Source organism: Phoxinus phoxinus (assembly GCF_949152265.1).
Source record: "Phoxinus phoxinus genome assembly, chromosome: 19".
Taxonomy (NCBI): domain Eukaryota; kingdom Metazoa; phylum Chordata; class Actinopteri; order Cypriniformes; family Leuciscidae; genus Phoxinus; species Phoxinus phoxinus.
Genome location: NC_136894.1, coordinates 16,560,761 through 16,587,636, shown reverse-complemented (window position 1 = coordinate 16,587,636; position 26,876 = coordinate 16,560,761).

Here is a 26,876-nt window from a genome sequence, read left to right as displayed (position 1 = left end):
AAATTACATCATAAGTGGAAACCGTTGATCAAAAGTGTACATTTACACACAAACTGACGACCAGACGCAACTTTCAGATGCCATCTTAATTTTTCTAGCTCACCTGTCACAGAATGGAAGGCACAGGATTGTGGGATATCAAAGACAGCAAGGGATACTGTACATCAATGCTACCTTCAACAATTGATCGGATTAAGTTATCTCAGGAGACAAGAAGTGAAACTAACATTGCATTTGGATGTGCCTTGATGCCTTCCTACCTTGGAATGCGTCCTCCCAAGGCAGCATTTATCAGTTTTCGGACGCAGCCCATGTTTGTCACTTGTTTAGCCACTACAGAGCCAAACTAAATTGGTAACAGCAATGATGCCTTTCATGACACCTTCATCTGATTAACTGCCTTAAGGGTTAGTTCACCCCCCAACAATTGAACAGGCTGTCATCATTTACTCACCCATCGTTTCAAACCCATAAGACTTTCATTCATCTTTGAAACACATGGAGATATTTTTATGGAAAGCTAAGAGATTCCTTTCTCTCCATTGACAATCTAATACACCAAAAAAAATACACGACACTTTGCCTCACAGACGAATTGCGCTGTGATTTTAGGCTTTTTGCCATTGTTGTTTTGTTTGTTTTTGTTACATTTGGAAGCAAAATCTGGATCTTATTTAGAAAAAAAAATCTTGAAAAATGCAATTTGAAATGCAATTCTTGCTGTGTGACCTAAATGTCACATTTAGGTTTATTGTGTTTTGTAATTGTCATATCTATGTTCCTAGTTTTGCCATGTTCCTGGTTATGTCATGTGTTTCCTCTGTTCCTCATGTGATCATGTCATGCCGCATCTTTGCTCAATGTGTTTTGTTATTAGGCTTGTTCGACGTGAAGCGACACTGCACATAGCGATTGGTGTATGAAATCAAAGTACCGCTAGAGCGATGCAAAAGCATACAGAGTCTGCTCTCTAATCACTCTCATGGTACTTTAATGTCATACGCCAATCTGTCTGTGCAGCGCCTCTTCAGGTAAAACAATCCTATAGATTTATTCTAGTCATGTGTTTCTCTATTCTGATCGTCATTGGCTTGTTGTTTGATTCCTCTTAGGTGTTACGTGTTTACTCCATGGCTGAATCCGAAATCGCTCCCTAAACCCTCAATGTACAAAACCTGAATCTAAATAAATTAATCTTTGTGAAAAAAATCACAATTTGAAATCAGTACGAAAATGGCACATCATAAAACATAGTTACGTTAGACTTACATCTGTGACTGTATGTTGCTGACTGGTTGTTCACATGATAACGTTCAGTTAAGATAAACATTATGCGTTTTGTTGGTGGCATAATAAATATTAAGGAATCAAATATATTACCACATTTTTTTTGTTTCAGAAGATGCGTAATATACTGTATAACAGTGAAAGCATGGATAGTCTGAAAATTCAGTCAATGGCGGGGAAAGAGTGAAGTCAATTTGAAGTAAATTATGTACACTACCAGCCTACACAAAAAGTCTGACACTAAGAATTGGCAACATCTGTTTTCTTTATATATCAATATTTTCAAACTATGTTTAAAAAATGTATAAGATGTTATAAGTATGTAAAACTAGGTGAAAAAAGGACTGAATCAAAAGAGTAAACAACTACAAGCCAAGAATACTTAAAATACATAAAATTATGCTTTCAAGTATATTTTGATCAAAAGATTGAGTACAAGTATTGGCCAAATATAGACTTATTCTGTCAGTATAAGTCAAGTATTTAAGTGTAATTGAGGGGTATATAAAGTCAAGTCACCTTTATTTACATTGCGCTTTTTACCATACAGATTGTTTCAAAGCCGATTTAAAGTGATAACAAAATAATGCAACAAAGTTTGTTTCTGCTGTACACCAAAGTCGACAAGCACAGATGGTAGGTTAACATGCTAGCGAAATGCTAGCGATAGCGATTTAGATTAAAGCAAGCGGTGTCAGATCAATGTGACAGTCAATATTAGATAATATCATATATATATTTAAAGTAATTTAAGCAATATAAATGGCAGGAAAGATAGAAAATGGAGTTTAAAAACAAAGCTATACAGAGCTACACTCAGGCAGACAGGAAACCGCTTTGCAACAGTGAAAACGGGCCATCTGAGAAGTACATAAAAAGTAGACTGCAAGTATCTGTTGAACTGACCATATACTTAAGTGCATTAGAGTTCCATGGAACATCAGTGATTGGAGGAGGTGTACTTGTTGTATGTATGCCCATGTGCATGATCATCACAAACACATGCTATAGCCTGTGTTCCACTGACAGCCCCCTCCGCCGACTGTCTGTATGCCAGTCATGTTCAGAGAGTGAGTGAGGGGGTGGCAACTCCTTTAAAAATGTGGGAATGAGGGCACACACACAGAGAGCCTGGGCCTCTGCTTTCACACATTCCAGTTGAGGGCATATTGAGCTCATTAACATTACTAACTAACAATGCCTCTTTGTACTGGCAAATGGGGTTCGAGAAGGCGCCAAATTGCCTCAAGTGTCTTAGTGTGTGTGAAAATGCTTGGGTGTGTGGTGTCTTCATTTGTGTGTTTCTGTAAAGGGGGAGGGGTGGTAAGATGTATATCATGTTACACAGACATGAATTAGCAAGCGGGGTTATGATACTGCCCTGCTTAGTGTCTGATTCTCCCAGCAGTCTCTGTGATTTAAAATGTTCAAGTTTCTTTGTATATGAGAGGCATTTATGCTCGCATACAGAAATTATAATTACAGTTATAGGAATAGTTCACCCAAAATATGAACATTTGGTCAATATTTATAAATGATGTTGTTTCGAATTTGTCATTTTCACTGCACAAATAAGCACAGATGAGATTTGGGAGCTACAGGAAAGTGGAAGAGTTTAGGTGAATAATGACTTAAATTTCAGTCTGTTTCTTAGAAAGCTATCACAAAAAATAGCATATACCTTCAGAACTCGCATTTGGCGCTTTGAACCCTATTGGCTAACATGCTAGTGTCCCGTCATAAGACGACACCCCTAACCATTTTTTTCTCAGGTTTATGCAATTCACATGGGACATAGTTTCAGGATGGAAAATATTGAAGTCTGCACCACATCCCTGACAAAAACACAATATAGGCTATTTCTTTATGTATAAAACATTTTGAATTAGCACCATATCTACTGAATACAGCTTTAATATCTACAACATATCTACATCTTACGAATAAAGCTGAAATTCTTGACAGCTACTGTCACATAAAGGACACGCTGTCCTCAAGAACACTTACAATAGGTTTAATGCTATGATGGGAATGAACAAGGGATATGCAATACTACAGACATTCATATTTTACTGGGTGGGTTTGTCAGAATGACTGTTTTGAAGGGATAGTTCACCCTTAAATGAAAATGATGCAATCATTTATTCAAACTCATTCCTAATCTATCTGACTGACTTTCTTTTGCGAAACATACAATTAGATATTTTGAGAAATACCTCAGTGTTTTTTGAAAGTTTGCAATGACATGTTTGGTTACCAACATTTTTCAAAATATCTTTTTGTTCTTTGCAGAAGAAAGAAATACATACAGGTTTAAAAAAAGCATGAGAACGTCCTTTAAAGTAAGCACTGATCCAGGCTTTGAATTAGAGCTGACTTTAAGAACATCATCCAGTTGGACAAATTTTCTTGCACAAAATTGAAAAAAAAATCCAGATATAATAGTCAGCCTCACTAATAGACTTACTACTTGACCCATTCCTTAAATATATCATCTTCTCTCTATATCTATCCTGAGTGGCCTTCTTTAATTTGTTCTCACCATCGCTTCCTCTGCTTCCATACACGCTTCCCCCCGGCTCATACTTGCATCTTTTCCCGGCCCTGAGAGAGAGACAGACCGAGTGTGGAAGGAAAAGGTTAAAACAGGCCGTCTTTCAAACGCTCTTCATCGGCTGCTGGCCTGCATAATTTATGGGCTTGTTACTGTAATCAAAAATTCTTATTTATTTGGAAGGGTTGTTGGGGTAGGGGGTAGAGAGAGGAGAAAGATAGAGGGAGACAGTACACACACACACACACACACACACACACACACACACACACACACTTTCCTGTGAGCCTCCAGCTTTTCATGTGAAACGAGGTGCTGCTTTGTTGTCCCCTGGGTGGGTCCTACAGCGCACTCCGACACACACAAACACAAAGACACATGCATTCCCAATAAACTCTCACATACAGCACATGCATATTAAAATTGCTTCTTTAAAAATCTTGAAAAAAACTTTATGATGGATGCAGTGCAGTGCAATGTCTGTCCCTCAGGGCGGGGTCCGACCGCTCGCTTGCAAACACACACACATGCACACGCGTAGACATAAACTGAGTGATTAGTCTTACTTCAACCACATGCGTAGACGCATAAGCAATGCCACGGAGAGCTTGTACGATCAGAAGTGTGGCCCATAAGTAAACTGGGTGTAATTTCTCAATCCTCATCATTAAGACATAACTGAACACACTCACGATTTGGAATTCACAAACGTGGGTTATATCTTACACACAGTTCTGAAGAAAAAAAGTTTCCCTAACCCCGGGAAACTCCGGCAGAGAGGTTTGGCTGGATTTCTGGCCAGCATGGTTCTGTCTGCCATCCAGTGTGGTTTTGTGTAGTGCTGGCTGTCAGGAAAGGCTGGGAGAAAGAGGAAAAAAGAAAGTGAGATTGAGCATGTTTATATACACGCTGATAACTCCCAAAAATTAGTTTAATGAATTAACCTGGTGTCCCGGTTTACATGCAAACCAATAACCCGGCAATGCAATGCAAATTTACAAGAGTTTTTTTACAAGATGCTCTTAAATCAGCTTTCCTGTTACGCATCACACATGCACAATAAAAAAAAGCCAACAGAAAGCAGATTTATGTGTTTACATGCTGGCCGAAATCGGGGGTAAGGAGCACAAATCTAGCTGTGTCGATCAGCTGTGTATGGCCAAGCTGTCTATGACCTAACTCAGATCAGCAAACCGTGTTAACAAGTTTCGTCCACATGCATTGTCTGCTTATTAAGCATAATAGGGTTAAGAACTTGCATGTAAACACGTTCAATTATGTGTTCTGACATGGTGAGATTCCTTCTTTGACTCTGGGCAATAGTCTCTAGATTGTATATCTTATATTGTGATAGATCTCATACAGTATATCTTGATCATTTGAAATAAAGAGATTAACTTAAAACTTCCTTCAGTCCAAATAGACCATTAAACTAAAAATGACTTCTGAGATCCTTGGATTTCTGATGACAAAACCCTGAAACATTTACTCACCAATGATGCCTATGCAGTGGTCAGAAATTTAACCTGTCCAGTCATGGTGAGGTAATAATGAGAAAGTAGGAGAGATACCAATTATTCCTAAACGCTAGGGGCTGGTTAAACCAGCTGTGTGTGAATTATATCTTAAGCATTTTTTTAACATGTCAGTTAAAATAACTCACTATATTTGGGAGGTATTGCGTTAAAGTCGCTTAAAAAAGAGCTGCAAGCAAATTAAGAACAGATTTAGTAGCAAACTAGCTAGTCAGCATGATCTCATGAAAATGCGTCTCTACAGCACGCATTGTGTTTATGGTGCATTTTATACGCAAAAATTCGTTTTTACGTGCATATGATACGCAGTTTTCGCGTATATTTGATACGCACTTTATTGCGTGTAATACACACACACCCCACACCACTAATCCTAACCAAATTTATAATACACACGCACCTCACACCACTACTAAACCTACCCTAAACCTACCCATGCGTATGCACGTAAAAACAAATTTTCGCGTATAAATTGCACGATAAACACAATGCGTGCTATAGAGACGCATTTAGTGTGACCGGGTTGAGCTAGTAGTTACGTAGAAAGTAGATGACTTTTCATTCCAATTTAAGTAAGAGCTTACAAACAGTTTAATCCTGAGAGATGGAAAATGGACATGAAAAAAATAATGTTTAATGTTTTGGCACAAAAAAAGCAACTAACATTATAAGTTTTGAAACAAATAAATGATAAAACTTTATAATTGAGCGTTCAGTGTGTGTGTGTGTGTGTGTGTGGGGGGGGGGTTCAGGTAAATCCCACAAAGATGGCAATAACCAAAATCCTTGTCCTTGTGGGGACATTTATTGGTCCCCATGAGAAAAACAGCTTATAAATCATACTTTTTTGGAAATGTAAAAAATGGCAAAAAAAAAAAAAAGTTTTCTGTGATCGGTAGGTTTAGGGCTAGAGATAGGGTTAGTGGATAGAATATACAGCTTGTACAGTATAAAAATCATGTCTTTGAAAAGTCCTCATAAAACATGAAAACCCAACGTATGTGTGTTTGAAGTGTGAAGTGTGAAGTGATCCACCCAGAATGTGGTGGCTTCCACAGAGATGAGTATATGGAGCATCTCACATAGTTGAAATCTTGTAAAGCACTGTGGTTCAAACCAGCGTCTCAAACACTGACCTCAGAGCCATGACAGTCAGAAGACACTTATCTCTTCCCGAAAGTCTGTCAAACCTCAGAAGCAGAAACATTATGACCAAAAACATTTGTATTTCATGCGCTGTCAACACAAGCACTGCTAAAGACACAGGTCCATCACATAAACAATGCGTGTCTGTAGATGAACCATGTTTCAACTATTTTTTTGTGAAAACACTTTGGAGGTTTTATTGTTGTTGTGTTTTGGGTGCTATTTGTTTGGTAAAGCTACATTCTAGCTTAAAAAGATAGTTCACCGAAACATTAAGTCATCATTTGCTCACCCTCATGTCATTTTAAACCTGGCGGATATCTTTTCCAGAAGTTTTAAAACCAGTCAGTGTGTAAAACTTGGAATTACATTCACAGTATGAGGAAGTATTATTGTGTACCGTCAGCTCTCATAATGTGCAATCACTGCTTTAGTAAACCTTTGTAAAGGTGCATTCAGTATTTTATATAATGCATATGTGTATGCAAGTATGTAATCAGAGCTCCTAAAAAAACACAACAAATTCATTGTGTGTTTGCGCACACTTGGCGAATAAAGCTCATTCCGATTCTGATAGTTCTTTAGCTAGCTAGTGTTAGCATCACTGTTCTTTGTGTACTTTAATTTCATACTGATACCACAATGGTGTTAGACGCTGCGCTGCCAACATATATGGATCAGCACAATCAGCTCTGAGTTTAATGTTAATTACACTAATATTAGTCAGTTTTAAAGAACGGTCTACACAATAATTACTTCACGTATCTGTACAAAAAAAGGAGGAAAAAAAGAAGAAGCAGCAGCAGCAACTTGGCCAGCACTGCATCATCAAATCTTTTCACCTTATTATGCCATACCAGTGTTTACATTCATTTATTAGTCTTTGTCTGTCTTTTGACTTTTTCTGCTTCTTTGGCTGTATGGGTAACTGAGTGTCCAACGTGACCTCATGAGAAGTATTTTACGTAAAGTGAGATACCACAAGTAGCCTATATTTACATTTCCATTAACACTAAATCGTACAATATTGACATGTTGATAGCACTAAAACGTAATTATTTACTTATGAACAACTTTACAGATGTACAAATGTGTAAAAATCATTATTTATAAATATTAAAATCATGACATTGATATATTGATTCTATTGTATTTAATTGTCATATCAATTACCTTGTTTATCATCTACTTGATATGAAATTATAACATTTCACTCTGTTCTGTGACTTCTGCTGCAAACTCATTTTGAAGGATGACAATGTTAAACAAGACAAATTGTAAATGTACAAAAGTAATACATTTTATTTGTGCACTGTAATCTAAAGGAACAGACCCAATAGACTTTATTTGGCGATCTTCATCTCCATTCTCATCAGTGACCGCCAACGTCAAATCAAAGCCATTTGAAGGCAAGCCTAGAAGCTTAACTGAAAAAAGGGAAGGAGACAAGAGGATTTTTTATGTCAATGGAGGAGAGTCTCCACAACGCTGAATAAACCGCTTTTGTTATGAAATAGCTCATCATTTAATGAACCGACAGCCCATCAGTGTCACATTCTGTTGGTGTTTTTTAGTTTGCTTCTCTTCAGTTACCAGGTTTTTATTTCTAGTTTCCCGCCAGTCTTTAGTTACCACGGACACGTATGCATAAATACACCTGTTTGTCATTTAGTTCATTATCATTGTATTTAAGTTCCTTAAAAATGCAGTTTTATAAGAGAAGATGCATACAAGTGTGCGTCGACAGGTATGATTCAATTTATGGCAATTCTCATTCATTTCTTTGCTATGCATCCGCAAACAGTGATTGAATCTTGTTTTTTTTAAACCTCCCAGAGAACTACTATACAAGTACACAATGGATAATGCATAATTTATAATACAGGGTAACGGCAACCTAGTAATGACTCAAGTGTTACTACATTCTTCTAAAAGAACTACTGATTATTTGGATCAGTATTACAAAGTGAAAAACATGGTAAATATTGACTGACATTGTAAACTTTTGAGATTTTTTTTAAGATTTTGAATAGTAATTCCTTCCGATGGATTTAGTAACACTTTAGTCATTACTAGTGTGTTCCCATGATATTCATTTTAGAATACTGATCCAAATAATTAGTAGTTCATTTAGAAAGATGTAGTAACACTTAGTCATTACTATCCAAAACCTTACAAAAACATCAAAAGCTTACAATGACTTTAGTCAATATAAGGTAGTTATCAAGCTTTTCACTTATGATCCAAATTATTAGTTCATTTAGAAGGATGTAGTAACACTTGATTCATTAATAATGGGTTACCATTACCTTATACAATACATATTTTTTTAAGGATTAGAGGCTCAATATATATATATATATATATATATATATAATATGGTATAATGTTTCTAAAATTGCAATTTCAGTAAACACATTTCTGTCCATTACATTTTATATAGTCCTTTTGTATTCTCTATAAAATGGTTATGTTTGGGTTTAAAATGAGCATTACTTTGCTAACATTACTCTAAACAGCCTACTAAATGTAATTTAGTATTATGACAGAATATGATTTTATTCTATATGGTAAAAAAAAGGTAATATCTTTGAAAACTGCCCATCTTAAAGTGCGTTCATCCTAAAAAGAAAAATGAGTGCGAGTGGGACATTTTTTATTTATTCTCTTTTTGTGGTCTATAAAAGAAAGAAGGGCATACAGCATTAGAACAACTCCAGAGTGAGTAAATTACGACTTAATTTTCATTTTACAAATTCTCACTTACATATAATCAGGTATATCAAATATGCTCATTTGGCGTGCTGTCTAAGGAGAGGGCCCCCGAGCTCGGGATTTGGCCCGAACCCAGAGCACCCCCCATCCCCCCCCCCCCCCCCCCCCCCCCCCCCGCCCCCCCCACCCCTGGCTGGGATAGGAATAATGGAGAGTGAGCAGTTGGGCTGGAAGCGGGATACTGGAAAAACTGTCGGGAACATGGGTAACTCGGCTCATATATACAGTAAGCCTCCTCTCGCGCTCATTGGGTATTATCTGAATATGCTCCTCCCGATCTTTGCTAATAAAACATAATTTTAGGGTGAACTATCCCTTTAACTCTTGTCCATTACATGTGTTTCTCACACTTTCCTCTCATCAGGTGTTTTTTGATGTGGTGGGTGTGAGAATGATTCTGATCTGTTTGATGGATATTTTGAAAGTTGCATTTAAGATCAGGGGAGAGACACCTTGCTCAGCCTCTTAGAGTTGATTTCTGTGTTCCCGAGTATGTGTGTGTGCGTGGCAAAGACATTTGAAACCCAAAGGCTTTATGCTTCACATCAAAAGCCAAAACATTTGAAGTTCTCAAACAGGAATCTTTCAGCTGAGTTTTTCCCTGTCTCTTTCTTTCTCTCTCTCTCTCACACACACACACACACACACACACACACACACACACACACACACACACACACACACACACACACACACACACACACACACACACACACACACACACACACACACACACACACACACACACACACACACAAAAGTGTGTGTTTAAGTGTTAAAGCAGCACTCAATATTTTTAACATACAAATGCTGGGTGTTTTTACTTACTTTTGTTTTTGATAACATGATGACATTGTTAGCATGTCTCTTTACAATATCATATAAATCTCACCACATCCAGCCTGGATTCTATGTAGCATACACTGAAAGACAGAATGAGTAATGAAAATCAAATATCACACTTTAGCTTTTACCATATGTGTCATTGCTGTTTGAATTCAGACTGTGTCATACATTATTCATGTAAATCTGATAAACTGGCATAATACAAATTATCTGCACAAATATTAATTAACAACTTTTTTTTGTTGCTTATGTGTAATTATTTGTGCTCAAATACATTTGCAAATTTGAATGAAAATGGCAAAGTTAAACGTAATTTGTTATCTAATCAACTGACGTAAAAAAACGAATAAATGTTGTGTCAATGTCATTGGCTTATTATGATCAGATATTTTAACACATTATCAGTTTTTTTAAATTGCTTCCACAAAATGTCTTTAACTTTGTCTCCATTTCTCTAAATTCTACACACAACACACGCACATACGATGCAAAACGTCACACATCTCTAGCAAAAGCAAACAAATCATTTAACTAACAAAACTACTTTAACTCTTCTAAAAATTGTGTTTTGCTACACACAGACAATTAAATGATTAGCCACATACACGCCACTATTCTCTTGTGTCTTTTGCTTGTTCAGTGTGCAGTGGAGTGTACAGGAGTTTGTCATTGCACTCACAGGTACATGTACTGTATGTGCACAGATACACACATATATTGAACTGAACTGAAGTTGTTGCTGTATAATGACACTATTGGCTTAATTGTTAGAGCTGATTTACAGCAGAATTTAAATTTGTGAAATTATAAGGTTTGTTTTACAAATGCAATCTGAGTGTAATCTGTTTTTAGTTTAGCAGACTTGGTCTGAAGATTACGTATGAGTGTAAATGGTTTCGCTTAGTGTGCCTCAAGTACCAGTTTAAGTGTGTAAGCGATTTAAAAAATATATATATTATGAAAAAAATTAATAAATCCAAATGTCAGGATACTAGACTCAGAAACAAGTTAGTTGAACCAAACAGCAGGTGTTTACTGACAGAAATAGTAGTGCAGGTATAAGCAAAGCAGATGAATAAATTAAAGTTGAACAGTTATATGATTAGTTGATGGATGATTATTTTTCCTTTACCTGTACAACAGAGGATTCATTACATTACATTTAGTTATTTAGCAGACGCTTTTATCCAAAGCGACTTACAACTGAGGACTACAGCAGGCGAGTCATCGTGAAGAGGCAAAAATAACGCAAGAAGTGCTCAAAATACAAAGTTCTGGCATGGCTCAGAGTAGCATAAGCCAAAAACAAGGGAGGATTAAAGAGAAGGGTTTTTTTTTTTTTTACATTTACATTAACACACAAAGGAGCAGGTGAGACGTAGACACACAGGGAGGACATTGGTGGGTATACAGGCGAGTATTCCAAACAAAGGAGATTGCTGGAGCCAACCACCAAGGTGAGCAGAGCTGGTAAGAAGTCTGTTTCCTAGTCGTAGACCAGACGCTGAATGACTGTTGGTGTGTTATATAGGGCTGCATGCATCGGAAAACTTCCTCGCTCCCCTAGCGTTTGCGCACTAAGGCACCTTTCAGACAGAATTTTGAGGCAGCGTAACGGTTTTATGATCTACTGCAAAATAGAGAGAGCTTTGGTGAAAACTAAGCGAATATTTAATTTTTACAATAGTGATTTATCGCTAGAAATGACACCAAAAGTAGAAAACGTTTGTCAAAAATGTACATTTACACAAACTGACCACTAACCGCAACTTTTAGACGCCATCTTTATTTTTCTAGCTCAACTGTCACAGAATAGAAAGCACAGGATTGTGGGATATCGAAGACAGCGAAGGACACATCTATGCTGCCTTCAAAAATCGATCAGATGAAGGTATCTCAGGAGACAGGAAGTGAAACTAACTTTGGATTCGGACGTGCCTTGATGCCTTCATACCTTTGAATGTGTCCTCCGAAGGTAGCATTTATTAGTTGCCGGACGCAGCCATGGTGAGTGGTATTTACAGTGCTGATGCAACAGGTGCAGGTGATTCAGAACTTGGGTGAGAAAGTATGCCATGTGTGTGGGATGGAGAAACCTGGGGTGTTTTTCAATACCAAGTACGCTAAGATCGGACTTGCGTCCTTGGTAGTTCGGATTGCCAATATTGACTCAGGAGAACAAACTCCAGAGGAAGGGAGGACGCAAGTTCGGTAAATCTGTAAATGGTACAGCAGCGTAATTGTTTGCGTCACTCAGCTTGCTCTGGCTACTTCGGTTATCTCTGCAAGTATATTTTGGCTACAATAAAATTAAATATGTTATAAAACACCACTCTGCATATTTTCATTTAAAAAATCTTAAACATAATAGACACACAAGATTATCTTCACTGCATGTATATTTATAACAAAAAAATAATATAAAAAACAACCTTGCTTCAGTGCCTATTTTTGTTTATATTTAAAAAATAATAAACATATTAAAATGTGCTTCAGGCAATGTGTGCATATGTGACCCTGGACCACAAAACCAGTCATAAGTCTCACGAGTATATTTGTGGCATTAGCCAACAAAACATTGGTTCGGTCAAAAAAAATTTATATATATATATGGCAAAAATCATTAGGATATTAGGTAAAGATCATGATCCATGAAGATATTTAGTAAATTTCCTACCTTAAATATACCAAAAAATAATTTTTGTGAATGGATGCAGCAAAATCGCCAACAGAAATGGACAACTTTATAGGTGATTTTCTCAATATTTAGATTGTTTTGCACCCTCAGATTCCAGATTTTCAAATAATTGTATCTCAGCCAAATATGATCCTATCCTAACAAACCATACATCAATGGAAAGCTTGTGTATTCAGCCTTCATATTCTGTATAAATCTTAATTAAAAAAAAAAATTACCCATAAGACTGGTTTTGTGGTCCGGGGTCACATGTACTCTGATTATCTTTACTGTAATACAATTAAATATGACATAAAACACAACCCTGTCTCTTTTTGTAAAATTACAGTTTTAATGATCAATAATAGCCATTATAAAAGTATAAGTAAAAGGTGTAAGAAACTATACGATAAGAAATAAAGCAAACAATTCAGTCCAACATACAAAGTCAGCGCACTAGGCTACAATGGTAAAGGTAAATCGCCTAAATATATAAAGTTATGAAACTTCACTTTGGGAACAAATGATAGATTCATGAAACCAAAGATAAACTGTTAAATATACACAAGAAAAAATCTCTTGTTTAACCACTATAGACGCACAAGAGCCAGCGGCAAACGTCAGAAGGACTAGCCGAGGAAAGGCTGTTCCAGGCGGGGTTAATGACCGCTAAGGCGCCCGGTGATCGACTGGATCGCACTACTCTGAAAACAGTAGATCAAATTTTCAAATATGCAATGTCTTTATAAATAAACCACAGATCTGAGCTTTAAACAACTACATTCTCGCCTGAAACCTGAAAATGGCGGTTTCTCCTCCGCCATTGGCGCTTGTTGGTTGGTGCGGGATGCATTCTGGAATACCTGTCTCAAGTCTGCACAATAAAAGGGGCGGATCAAGAACAGATCCGGGGATTTGAACTGGACTTGGCTGGATGTGAACTTTGAATTGGAACAGAACTTGGGCAGCAAATGATGAAGTCCTCAAGAACACAAGTACAGACAAGAACGCATTTTGAGAAACGGCCCTGGTGTCTGTGACATCAAAAAAGATAAGCATTAAAAATATTCTATTTATATAAGCATTATTTGAACAAATTTTACAAAACAAGTAACATTTCCTTCAAACAAAGTAGACTTTATTTGAGAATGTCTAAGAATTGTGTTTAGCCTGTACTTAAAACGATGTTCTCTATTTACTAGTAATTTCTTGTTTCTCAGCGTTTTTTAAGTAAAATCTACTCCATTTTTTTCTCGTAAATATTGTCATAATGTTTCCAGAACGTATAATTAAATGAAAGTTGCCGTTTAGTACTAATACTTTTAGAAAATTCAAATACATAAATTATTGCTCTAGCATTTCAGTCTCGAGTCACAAGTCAACCCTTCCTCTTGTCATAGCAGTCAGTGAACATCCTGTTTTTTTTTGTTTTTTTTGTTTTTTTGGCTGTGCATATGATCATATGAGCAAATTGAGGGTCTCAGGTGACAAGACTTGACTCACTCCAAGTCTCCTCACTCACATGCATATATTTTGTCACAGTATGACGATGGGCTTCCCAAGTGGCATCTTAGCTCTTCTTAATATATTTTTCCAAATTTTACTTTAACATTTAGGGCACTTTCCTTGTCAGTGTCACCTTTGGGTTTGTACAGCTTCATAATGCTTTGTATTGTGAAAAGTGTTTTTAGAAATATATGAACAACTGAATCAAATTACTTATGTTTTTCTTGGTTTTAATTGAAAATTAAGCCTCTCTTTGTAATGCAAGGGTGTGCCTTCTGTATCTGTGATTGGTTTGGAATGCCCTTTGAGGCGACCAGCATCCCACAAGGCCTGATGACAGAACTGCATCGGTACGAGTAAGGACACATTTGTATGTCAGGTATGTACAGTAAGTGTATTTGTAAGCGTACGTTCTTTCTTCCTCTCAAGGGCAAACATTCCAGAAATACCCCTTCAAAATACACCTGGGTGGAACTGCCAGACATTTCTTTGGCTCTTAATTGCCAAACTTCCAGTGAGGTGTGACTGCTAGGCCAGTACGTCTGAAATGAAACTAGCAGTGGTGTGTGTGCAGGTGGTGGGGACAGTGTATGTTACGCTCATCACAGACCCCCACCTCCTCTCACTCCCCCCGAATGCCATCGCACCAGCGTGGGGTGGTAATTGATTCTCCTCATGCCATTAGTCTTTGAGACAGAGATGCACCAACAAGGGAGGGTGCTGTCACTTAGAGCCGAGAACGGTGGCTACACACACACACACACACACACACACATTCTTCTCACGCAATACAAAACTAACACACACACACGCGCACACACCTATTACTTGTGTCCGCCAAGGTCTAGGAAATCAAGGACAAAGTATAAACACACATGCTAAATAAATACAAAAAAATACATTTTCCTAAAAGGGAAAAACTGTAATATAATATTTTTAATGCAACAACTCAACAAGAGGTTGAAGTATGGCTGGTCTGCAGAGCTGAAATGTAGAGATTGCCAGTATACAACACCAATGTAACCCAATTTTTCCAACGTGTGTATACACATATATATATATATATATATATATATATATATATATATATATATATATATATATATATATATTAGGGCTGGGGGAATTAATGCGTTAATCTTTGCGATTCATTTGAGATGTTTAACGCATTTAAAAAAATAACGCAATTGACGCAGCACTTTTTTTTGCATCGGTTTAATGACTTCCTGTTGCGGCTGCAGTGAATTTTTGGCTGCCGAAAATTATAGGCCGAAAATATAAGCCGAAAATATGCCGCCTCGCCCCTCCGTGTTCGGTGATTAGGTTTCACGAGCGGGTCTTTTCCGCTCCGTGTGTGCGCCGCGCTCTCCGTTCCGTGTGTGCTCTCTGCTCAATGTTTCGCTCTGTGTGCGCTGCGCATTCTGCTCTGTCATTCACGGCCCTAACACTCCAATCATGTACTGATCACGCACTGGAAAAGCAAAGTCCACTCAAATTATGTGAAATTTCTCAGTAGTAGACATCTGTTTGCAATAGCCCTACTGAGCTGGTATAGCCATGTTGGGCAACAATGGTAAAATTACCTGGTCTGATCACATGCTCTGGTAATAATAGCTTTGTGGGACTATACTTTATTTTGATAATTATAAAAAAAATATAAAAAAAATATCTGTTAAATCTGAGTATATTGCATAGAACTGAATGAAGAATAATATATTGATATATTGATGTTTAATATTATTTGAATATATGGCTATTTTGATTACAAGCTTGGGGGAAATGCGATTTATTACCATTAATTACAGCAAATTGTGTAATTAATTAGTACATTTTTTAAAACTTTTTTAAAACTATCCAGTACTCGCCCGCTCTTTGGTTTAATATGTGTGCATACATACAGTTAAGCCGCCTCACAAACCGCTCAAGAGTAACAAAAGTTATTTTTCGTGGATTATATCGCTCCGTAACGACGGAGACGAATCAGTTATATTTAACAAATAATCGTTAAAACTCACTCTGGGATCTATGGTCCCATCCCCCCAACAAGAAGGGTCTTGGTTACCATAACTACGATCAGTATTGATGGTCCGATTGATATTGGCTAAAAATAGCTTGATCGGCGAACCCCAAAAAAGCTGATCAAAAAAGCAGATCACGTGACGTAAATTAATCGTGCAACTTTTTTCCACCTGCATGCGCGGTGCATGGGCACACATGCACATTGCGTTGCTAACACAATGCTAAATCATAAATCAGATGTATGTACAATAACATTACGAAGTCCAGCAATCGATTTAAATAGTACATTGGGTTAAGTTCGTCGGTTAATGAGGACTATTTGAAGCGTGTATTCTAATGGTCTAGTGGCAGAACTTTTGCCTAGCGTGTCAGAGGGTCCTGGGTTCTAATCCGCACTCGTATAGGGTTTTTTCTTCTCATTAAAACCGATTATGTTTATCAGTTGTTGTATATCAGGCAGGGACACTTTGTGTATATTTTGTTTTGTAATTTCACCGGAATGAATAGAGTCTCCACAACGGATTGAAACGCAGAGTGAAGACAGTGAGCGAGCCACAAGAGAACACAGAGCCACTGATCGCAGCGGCAATGAGCACTTTGATCAGCGCTTGATCGCCTCTTATTTAACAAATGAACAAAATGAAACTAAAATACAATTAATTCATAGTTAGTTTCATTTCTACTAATGGTGCAAACTCTGCTAGATTATAGATAAAAGATTCACATTCCCCTGCCATTCTGTGATCGGCATGCATCGGCAATCTGCAGATCATGATTTTGGTGATCGGCCCCAAAAATGCTGATCGGAGCATCTCTAACAATCAGATAAGTTGGTTTTATTGCTGTAAAAAATGTGGTCACGTGGAAAAAGCAAAGGCCACAGGAAAGACGCACAGCCCTTAAAACAAGACTTTCCTGCATCAATTTATTGACAAACTGATCTATAAATGAACATGCACCCCAGGACACTGTGTGAATGATTTACTGTATTGTGTACTATTATGTACTATTATAAATTAATACAAACAGGCCTTGCTATGTCTAACCACATTTGAGATATAGTCATAATCCTCCCAACAGAGGAATCTCCCGCTTGGAAATTCCCCCTTTCTTATTGGTTGAGCCAACCCTGAAAGGTGGGACCTTTCTCAGGCTTTACATGGTCTCTTCACAAGCCCTTCCCTCTCTTGCCCTTCTCTTGTACGTTCTGGTTGCTGTCCAGTGGGGCCGCACCAGGCCCCAGACCCCAGGGCAGCAGGCCTTGACTCACAACCAGCCATGTGCTCATTCAAGAGCGAGAGGACTCTCTCAACCACAACAGAATCAAGGACAAACTCAGGAGTTTGGCACAAAGTCTTCATTTAATACAGAAGAAGTCCATCACAACTCCCACCATCAACTCTTCCGACTTCCTCCCTTCTCCTGTTTGCTCTGCGTGTCCTCTCCGGCCCAGGGCCGGCAGGCCACAATCTGCACTCCAGCCATGGGAACAAAGTCAAACCAACCACGCAAGTTCATCACCATTTATTCAGTCAACGCTGAAGAAATAAATTGAGACTCATGGGACCATCAAAAATCCTTCTTCAGAAACTTCACGAAATGTTTCACTGAAAAGGCCATGCAAGTATACATTTAATGAGGTGCTCTGAAAATTAAAAGCTGATGGTTCTTTTCATAGTTAAATGGATCTTTCCCATAGTTCCATTTTCTGATTCCAGTTTCATTCTATCACTCACCATTTTACCTATACATGTACACTCAAAAAAATGCTGGGTTGTTTCAGCCCAATTTTGGGTAAAATATGGACAAACCGAAAAGTTGGGTTAAAAATGTAATTGAAAAAATTAACCCAATGGCTGGGTTTGTCCATATTTTACCCAAAATTGGGTTGAAACAACCCAGCATTTTTTAGAGTGTATGTATGTGTCTTTAGTTATGTTTGTGATTTAGTTGTGCACAATACGTATTCTCATTCTCTGCTTACAACAAGGTTTATTTTATGATTTAGTTTTTGACTACAGGCTCAGAGTAGCACTGTACAGTAAGATAGACATTTCCCTCCCCCGGAAATGAACATTTCTTAGAATTAATAAACAATTAACACTGAGTGTTCACGGGACAAACAGGTGGATTGGTTGTAATGTAACCAGGTGATGGTTAGGGGCCTTAATGCTTTTAATGTGAATAAGAGACATATGGTGCATATGCATCGGGTGACAAGAAGCATCGGGTGACGTCATCGCGTATGCGAACAAACAAAGGAGCGTGAACGCGCGATGAGGAAGTCACAGAGTTACTGCATGTGTGTGTGACTGCTGTTCGAGTGTAGTTTGTCATCATTCAGGTACAGATCTATGTATAACACTGTTATGATAGTGTAGATTTGCTGTTAACTGGAAGATTGCCTCGAATGTCGCACCCCATGTACAGAAGAGGCCTGTTCGCATGGAAGAAGTGATTTATTAGTGTGTAACATAAGAAACACGGGAAAAAGTGAGTAACACTTTACATCCACACTATGTCATTCCAGGTGTATTTTGTGAGTCTTATTTCAGTGTAACTGTTCATGCAGTTCTAAGATATGTTTTCTTTCTAGAAGTACTACTACCGTATTATTGTTACTAGTGTTTCATTATTTGCATTGTTCTTTATTATTGCACACAATAAGAGGTCACATTGTACTTTTATATTTCCTTTATTTTGGGGTGAACAATTTGCTGTGTGATCCAAAGATATACTGGCACTGTATTTTGTTTTATTGTGGGTCTTCTGCCTTACGTATCTACAAGAAAAGAAACAGAAACTCCTAACTAATCATAAGGAATAAAAAACAACCCCTACTTATATTTGTTGGTCCTGTGTCATTTTGCCGCGGCCACAGTAATATTAATTTTACTACATGAAGTTAATTATATTAACTGATCCAAATATTCATAATCAATTATAACAAGTTATGATTGATTATTAATATTTCTTTAGAGCTAATTTGATACAGCTTTAACGGCGAAAAAAATTCTGGTCTTGTTTAGTATACTCGTCAACACAGTCGGTTAAGTCTTAAATAAGCATAAAACGCATGTGACAGACAGTATAATAAAAACAGTAATGGAATCTGTTCTGTGCACTAGCTCTAACAGTGACAGCAGCCATTTTGTGTCTGTCATTAATGTTGTCGTCAAAACAACAAAAGGAATCAGAATTAATAGCCTGTATTTAATTCAGTCAGGACTCACTCAGGACTAAAATACTATCAGTGTATTCAGTTTCTGTAGATTTTCTGAATACGAGTGTTAGACATATCCAAAAACCTTTCTCTTTATTCGTATCTTTATTATTTTGTACATACATTTTTGCTACTTTTTCAATTTAATTCAAAGATTGAAATCAAGCTTCCTTGTGTTGTGTAAACTCTTAACAACAAAATTACCCCATTGTAAAAATGCAATGAGTAAGCAAACATTTAGGTGAAATAAATGTAATTAAAAAAATTGTCTAAAATTTTTTCTCTATATCGTGATATACGTTTGAGGCTATATCGCCCACCCCTACTTGAGGGTAAGTAAATCATTGGGCTGATTTTTATTTTACAGGGAACTACTCCTTTAAAGTTACAAAAGTTATTCAGTCAAGGGCGGAGATTGATTTATTTTATCTTTTGTTGTTTGATTAACATTAAAAACATGGGACAGTAGCAAGAATATTAGGCTGCTGTCACTTTAAGACATATGCCAAATATACAGATTCAATACATATGCATTGCATTTCTCTACTGTTTACATTCATTTAAGAGATACAGTATATGACTATGTTTACAATGATACTTGCCAAGATGGGCATGTTGACATAATTTTTGTGTGAATTTGCACTTGAATGATAAAATTGGCAAGTCTTAAAAACACGCACAAATGATACACTTTTGGAAAGCACTGGCCTGACAGATGAGGGAACTGTCACTGTCGTAAGTGTCTTTCACACTGGCCCCGGGCCATCGGGCAGTCCTCATTGGTGAGCCCTGCCCAGTGGTTTCGTTATTGTTTTGTGCCTGTCCGAATTAGCACTGAGTGTCTGTTTAAAGAACATGATTATAAGGAGGCTATTAAAGCGGACTAGTCAGTAGATGAGTTCACCTGTTCGTGTGATGACTTAAAGGGCACATATTATGCAAAATTCACGTTTAAATGGTGTTTGAACATAAATGTGTGTTGGCAGTGTGTGTGCACAACCACCCTATAATGCATACCTGTCAACACTCCCGTTTTCACCGGGACTCTCCCGTATTTCACACCCATCTCCCGCCCCCCTCCCGTTTTGTCCTTTCTCCCGTGAAACTCCCGTAATTTGTGTTCCCAAACGTTGTTATATGAATAATCACATCAATATATTAGTGTTGGGTCCGAGTCCACCTTTGTCGAGTCCGAGTCGAGTCCAAGTCCTTAACAACCGAGTACAAGTCCAAGTCCGAGTCCAAAGAGGGTCGAGTCGGACTTGAGTCCGAGTCCGAGTCGAGTCCGGCCGAGTCCACAAAGATTTAAATGATTTGAAATTGACCTTTCACAAAGACCCGCCCCTCTTGGTTACTGTTGCTACGTCCGACAAGCCATTCCTCTCTCACTCCACATGTTCTCGGTCGGAGCAAAGAGGACACTAACAATGTGCCAACAGACAGAGCAGGGTACTTTTGGTTTGAAATAAAGTCTCAGCTTTCAATTTTTTTAATTTTTATGAAATTCAAACGATAAATACTGTTTTGTGGTGCTTTAATGTGTAGGCCTCAGTTCAAGCAGCACGTGAACTGATAATCTCTTCTAGTTATAGCACAAATTTCTAAAAAAGAAATCAATACACACTATTTTTCAAGTTCAAGTCCACTGCCTTTAATCTACTAACTGATTTGGTTTGTTTGTCGAACAAAAATGGCGTGTATCTGCATTATAATTGGTCAGATCACCTGCCAATCAAATCCCGGCGAAAGGTCTCAACACTGAGCTCTTAAATTAATATTTTAAACCTTACAAAATGATTGCAATGTATAGTTACAGTCATACGTTTACCTATTGTACATCTTTTAGAATCTGCAAGGTTATGCTTAATAATGCAACACGATGCATTAAGAGCCAGGGGTAAACTTTTGAGCAAGATGATGATGTTTACATTTTTCTTATTGTGTTGTACATGCTAATATCTTATTTAGCCTCTGAAGGGTTGGACTAAATTAATGAATGCATTTTTAAACAAATAAGACCAATTTACACCAATGATCCAGTTCAAAAGTTTACACCTCTTGACTCTTAACGGATGCTTCCTTCTTGTGCATCACTAAATGTTTGCAGGGTTTGTAATAGTTGTGTATGAGTCCCTCAGTTGTCACCAGTGTGAAAGTATGGATCTTACAATCATAGTCACTGCTAGTAAGGAGTCAAATATGCAGAAGATGCTGGAAAAGCAAAGAATGTGCAGGAGCTGGATGATTTTTCCTCAACCATTAAAAAAAAAAGAAAAAGAAAAAAAAGTTGTGGATCATTCAGGTAATGACACAATATTAAAATCGAGCCTATGTAATTGGTCTTTATTTTGTGTTTGTATTTTATTTAGGCTATTAAACATCTGTCATGTGAAAAAGATTTTTCAGGGCAGTATAGAAACAATGTGTATGATCCGTCTTATTAAAAAACATATAAAAATAACATTTTGGAGATTCTGCAAGGAGTATGTAAACTTATGACTAAAGTATAAATGCAACAAAAATGATAACATTATTAGACGCCAAAATGTTGCTATGGTTATCACGTTCTTATGTTGCTATGTGTCAAATCATCGCAATTTCATGACTCAAAGGACAAAAATTAAGTGGATTCAATCCCACATTTAAATGCAGTTATCACTCTTTATAATTTACAGTGTGAATGTAACCACTGCTCCTCTAGAAGTATGAAAAACAAAACTATTTAGATTGTCAACAGCGCTCCCTTTAAGCCATCACTTACCGCGTTCGGCACTCTCCCTAAAACTCTCGTCATAAACACTGACTGAAGTTGTCCGCACTGCACAGTGAATATCTTATTTATATTGCGTCTAGATCTCGAGAGACTTTGTTGTTTATGAGGGGATTTGCGAAAGGATAAAGCTCGTGCTGATTCTAAACATACATTTTGAGCGAATTATTCGCATGCGGACTCTAAAACGTCTCTGATTTGCCACTGATTTTATGCACTTAACTGTGATTGGCTACAATGCTCAACGCTGAAACAACGTTGTTTCGTTTCGTTTTTAAATAAAAAAAATTCACAAAATTTCGTTTTGTGTCATCCAGTGCCCGGACTCGACTGGACTCGGACATTTTTCCGAGTCTAAAATGTCCCGAGTCCGTGTCAAGTCCGAGTAGAAATTCATTCGAGTGCGTGACAAATCCGAGTCCATTCAAAATTGGACTCGAGACCGGACTCGAGTCCGAGTCCGAGTTTGAGTACCCCAACTCTACAATATATTATTCCAAGGTTGCCCAGTTGCCAGATCTTGTATGAAACCCATCCTACTCGCGCAATCAACACATCATCCACATTTCAACCCATTTGTGAGCTCAACCTGGCAACCTACAACTCAGTTGCGCTGTTGACGTGCGCAGATCGACGCGGGAAGTTGAATAAAGCGATCACTGGTAGAAATGGGAGGAGAAGACTCCGTGGTAAATATTTCACGTAATTAACGCAGCATACGTTTTTTCTGTCATCCTTTGGCTGGCGTTACATTATATGATGCGCTTGTATTCTTGCAAATGCTTTTAAACCATTCACGCAAAGACAAATTGAGTGCCGGAATCGAGTTCTCTTTCGGCTTGAAGTTGACCGAACTAACACGCAATTCTGCAAAAATGTCCGTTTTGTCGAGTAGCCTATCCTCATAAGAGCAGACTGGGCACTCTTAAATTAGTTAAATAGTTTTAAATGAACAAAGAAGAGTTGTGAGAGAATGATGCGCGTGTGAGATCCGCGTGCGTCTCTCTGTCAGCAGCGACTGCTCTTAAAGACACAGTAGCCAAAAAATCTTTCTGTCAGTAAAGTTAATCAAAGAACACAGGGAACAGAGAAAAACACTCACTGCTCTTGACCAAGGCCGCCTTAATGCACGGGCTTACCTGGGCTGAAGCCCAGGGGCCTCGCAAGTTTAGGGGCCTCCGATGGTCGGTGGTTTTTTTTTTTTTTTTTTTTTTTTTTTTTTTTTTTTTTTTCGTGTTCAAGGCTCTAAAGCTATTATCTGAATGTCTATAGTTGCTTACAAATAATGTTAGTCAGACTGACAGCTCCCCCGTGACAGGTGAAGTGACAGCCCACCACCAGGGGTGGTCTCCCTTCACTGCGCTACTGGGTCTGTCCGTGTCATTCATTTAGTCGGAAGTTTGAGAGCGGTGATCAGAAAAGAAAAAAAATGAGTCGGAAGTTTGAGAGCGGTGCCCAGAAAAGAAAAAACCTTATTAAGAAGGATTTGCGCGAAAAATGTCTGCTAAGGAGCATCCCAAAGCTCACCGGATTTTTTCAACCAGCTTCTAGTGCTAGTGAAGATGCATCCAGCACCGGAGAAACATCGCTTCACACACCGGAGGCGGAGGGAGCGGAGGAGGTGCAGGCCGCGCCCGCGCCCGCCGCGCCCGCGCCCGCCGCGCCCGCCGCGCCCGCGCCCGCCGCGCAGGCGGACGAGGAACAGCAGGGGACTGCCAGCAGCATCAATAGAGGGGAGGAGGAGCGGGGTGCGGGTGAGTCTCAGAGAGAGGACCAGGCCGCAAACCAGTCAGATGATGATGATGACCCATATAACAGTGACCCGGGCCGCTGGGGAAATAATATTGACCCACAAGTGCGGGCTTATTGGGCGAAAATGGGACCGAAGGACTGTCAAAATAAAAATGCGGACGTGTCAGCATCGGAACGCAAATATAAACAGCAGAGAAGATTTTTCTCAAAAATGCATTTCAAACGCAAACTCAGTAATGGAGAGTTTGTGCCCAGAGAATGGCTCTGTTATTCACCATCAGTAGGTAGTGTGTTTTGTTTTGCATGCAAACTATTTGGCCAGAACAGGGAGAAATCAGCATTTGTGAGTGGGGGTTATTTTGACTGGAAACATGCAAATGATCGCATAGCAGAACATGAAAGCTGCGACATTCACAGAAAAGCCATGATCACTTACATCAGTCAAGCAGCTGACAGGGGAACAGTGGATTCAGAACTAAAAAAACAGTTCAATGAGGAGTGTGAGTACTGGACACAGGTTCTACAGAGAGTTGTTGCTGTTGTGAAGTTTTTGTCGGAACGGGGACTTGCTTTCAGAGGTGACAGCCACAGTTTTGGAGACTCAGATAACGGAAATTATTTGGGGTGCATGGAGCTGATTAGCCAGTTTGATCCTTTTTTAAAGGCTCATATTGACAAATATGGAAACGCTGGCAGAGGAACCCCATCCTACCTCTCCCTGAATGTGTGTGAGGAATTCATACAGCTGATGGGACAGAAGGTGCTCGAGGAAGTAATTAGCAGAGTGAAGCTCGCAAAGTATTTTGCTATCAGTGTGGACTCCACGCCAGATATCACCCACATTGACCAGCTGACTTTCATCTTGCGTTACGTATCACCAGAGGGCTGTATAGAGGAGCGGTTTGTAAAATTCCTCCCTATTGAAAACCACACCGGAGAAGCACTGTTCAACTCTGTTATTAGTGTTTTAGAGGAGATGGGCATTGACATTATTAACTGTAGAGGACAATGTTATGACAATGCTAATAATATGTCAGGAGCCTACAAAGGCGTGCAGGCCCGCATCAAGCAGATCAGCTCGTTGGCACAGTGGGTACCCTGTGCAGCACATACCCTAAACCTGGTGGGGGTCAACAGTGTGAACTGCTGTGAGGAGACTGAACAGTTTTTCAGTTTTGTACAAACTTTGTTCAACTTTTCATCAAAGACCACTTCACGCTGGCAGATGATCAGGGCAGGGTTGCAGCCCAATGATAATAAAAGAATAGAGACTTTGAAATCGCTTTCTGACACAAGATGGTCAGCGCATGCTGTTGCAACCAAAGCCCTATGTCAGAACTACGCAGGGATCCAGCAGTCATTACTCAACATTGCTGATGATCATGAGCACCAGAATTTGAGCACAAGAGAAGAGGCTAGGGCACTGCACAAAAAGATGAACAAACTGGAAATTGCAATAATGTGCAACATGTGGAATGCAATTCTGCAACGTTTTCATGGTGTAAGTACTGCACTACAAGCAGTGGAATTGGATCTGTGCAATGCTGTGGATCTGGTTCGATCATTGCGTGAATATGTAGCAAGCCTCCGGGATCAGTTTGATAGCTTTGAGACAGCTGCAAGGAACATGTCTCCCAATGTGTCTCATGAGTACAAAGCAGACACCCAGCGAAAAAAAAAAAGAAAGAGACAGGCTGATGAGTCATCTGAGCCTGAGTGCGAGCTATCAGGCCGCAAACGTTTCTGTACATCTGTTTATATCTATATCATTGACCGTTTAGTATCAGAACTGGACAGAAGGTACCAGTCATACAAAGATGTGTGTGAAAACTTTGGGTTTTTAAATGGGTTGCACTTGATTTCCCCCCAAGACCTCCGCTCAGCAGCATTGAACCTGCAGAGGAAATACAACAGTGACTTAGAAGAGGACTTTGTGGAGGAGGTGGTACAGTTCAGAGAATTTGTACAGGATGAAAATGTGAGCAGCAGGTCTGCAGTGGAGTTACTGAAATGTTTAAGAAAAAGAAAACTCCATACAGTGTTTCCAAACACAGACATAGCTCTACGGCTATTCCTGACTATGCCAGTGACCAACGCGAGCGGAGAACGGTCCTTCTCCAAACTGGGCTTGGTGAAAAATAGACTGCGATCAAGCATGCAGCAAGACCGACTCAGTCATCTCACACTGATGTCTATTGAGCATGACATCCTTCGTGATTTGGATTTTAAGGACATAATTAGGGCCTTTTCTTCAAAGAAGACCAGACGAAAGCACTTCTAAAAAGGTAAGAAAGTACTGTATTTATAGCTTGTGCTGTTGTGCAGGTTGTAAATGGTTGTGCATTGTTTTAAGAGAAATTAACATTTATACTGCAAACCTTCTATAAATGTTGCTCAGTTTCATCTTTTTGGTACATGGCCAAAAGTGGTTTGGCCGTGTTGGTGTTGCTATCCATGGTGCTGAAATGAGTGTGTTTGTGTCTGTGCAGGTGCATGTCATGTGATTGGTTCAAAAAGCCCGCTGAGGTCAGAGAAGAGGCTCCTACATGTATCTGTTGCTGTTCTTGCTGTTATCAGTTATATCAGTTCAGACAGTTTGAGTATGTTTGTGCAGACAGGTGATGGTTGGTGATGATGTTTTTCATAATAGTGTTTAAAATTACACATTTTGGTTTTCGTCAACGTAAGTTGCTTTGTTGATAAATAAAGTGTCTTGTGTTTATGCTCAAGAGGGCTCAGTGATATTTTAATAACAATATTATGGTGTTTTCTGGCTCAAAGAAGGA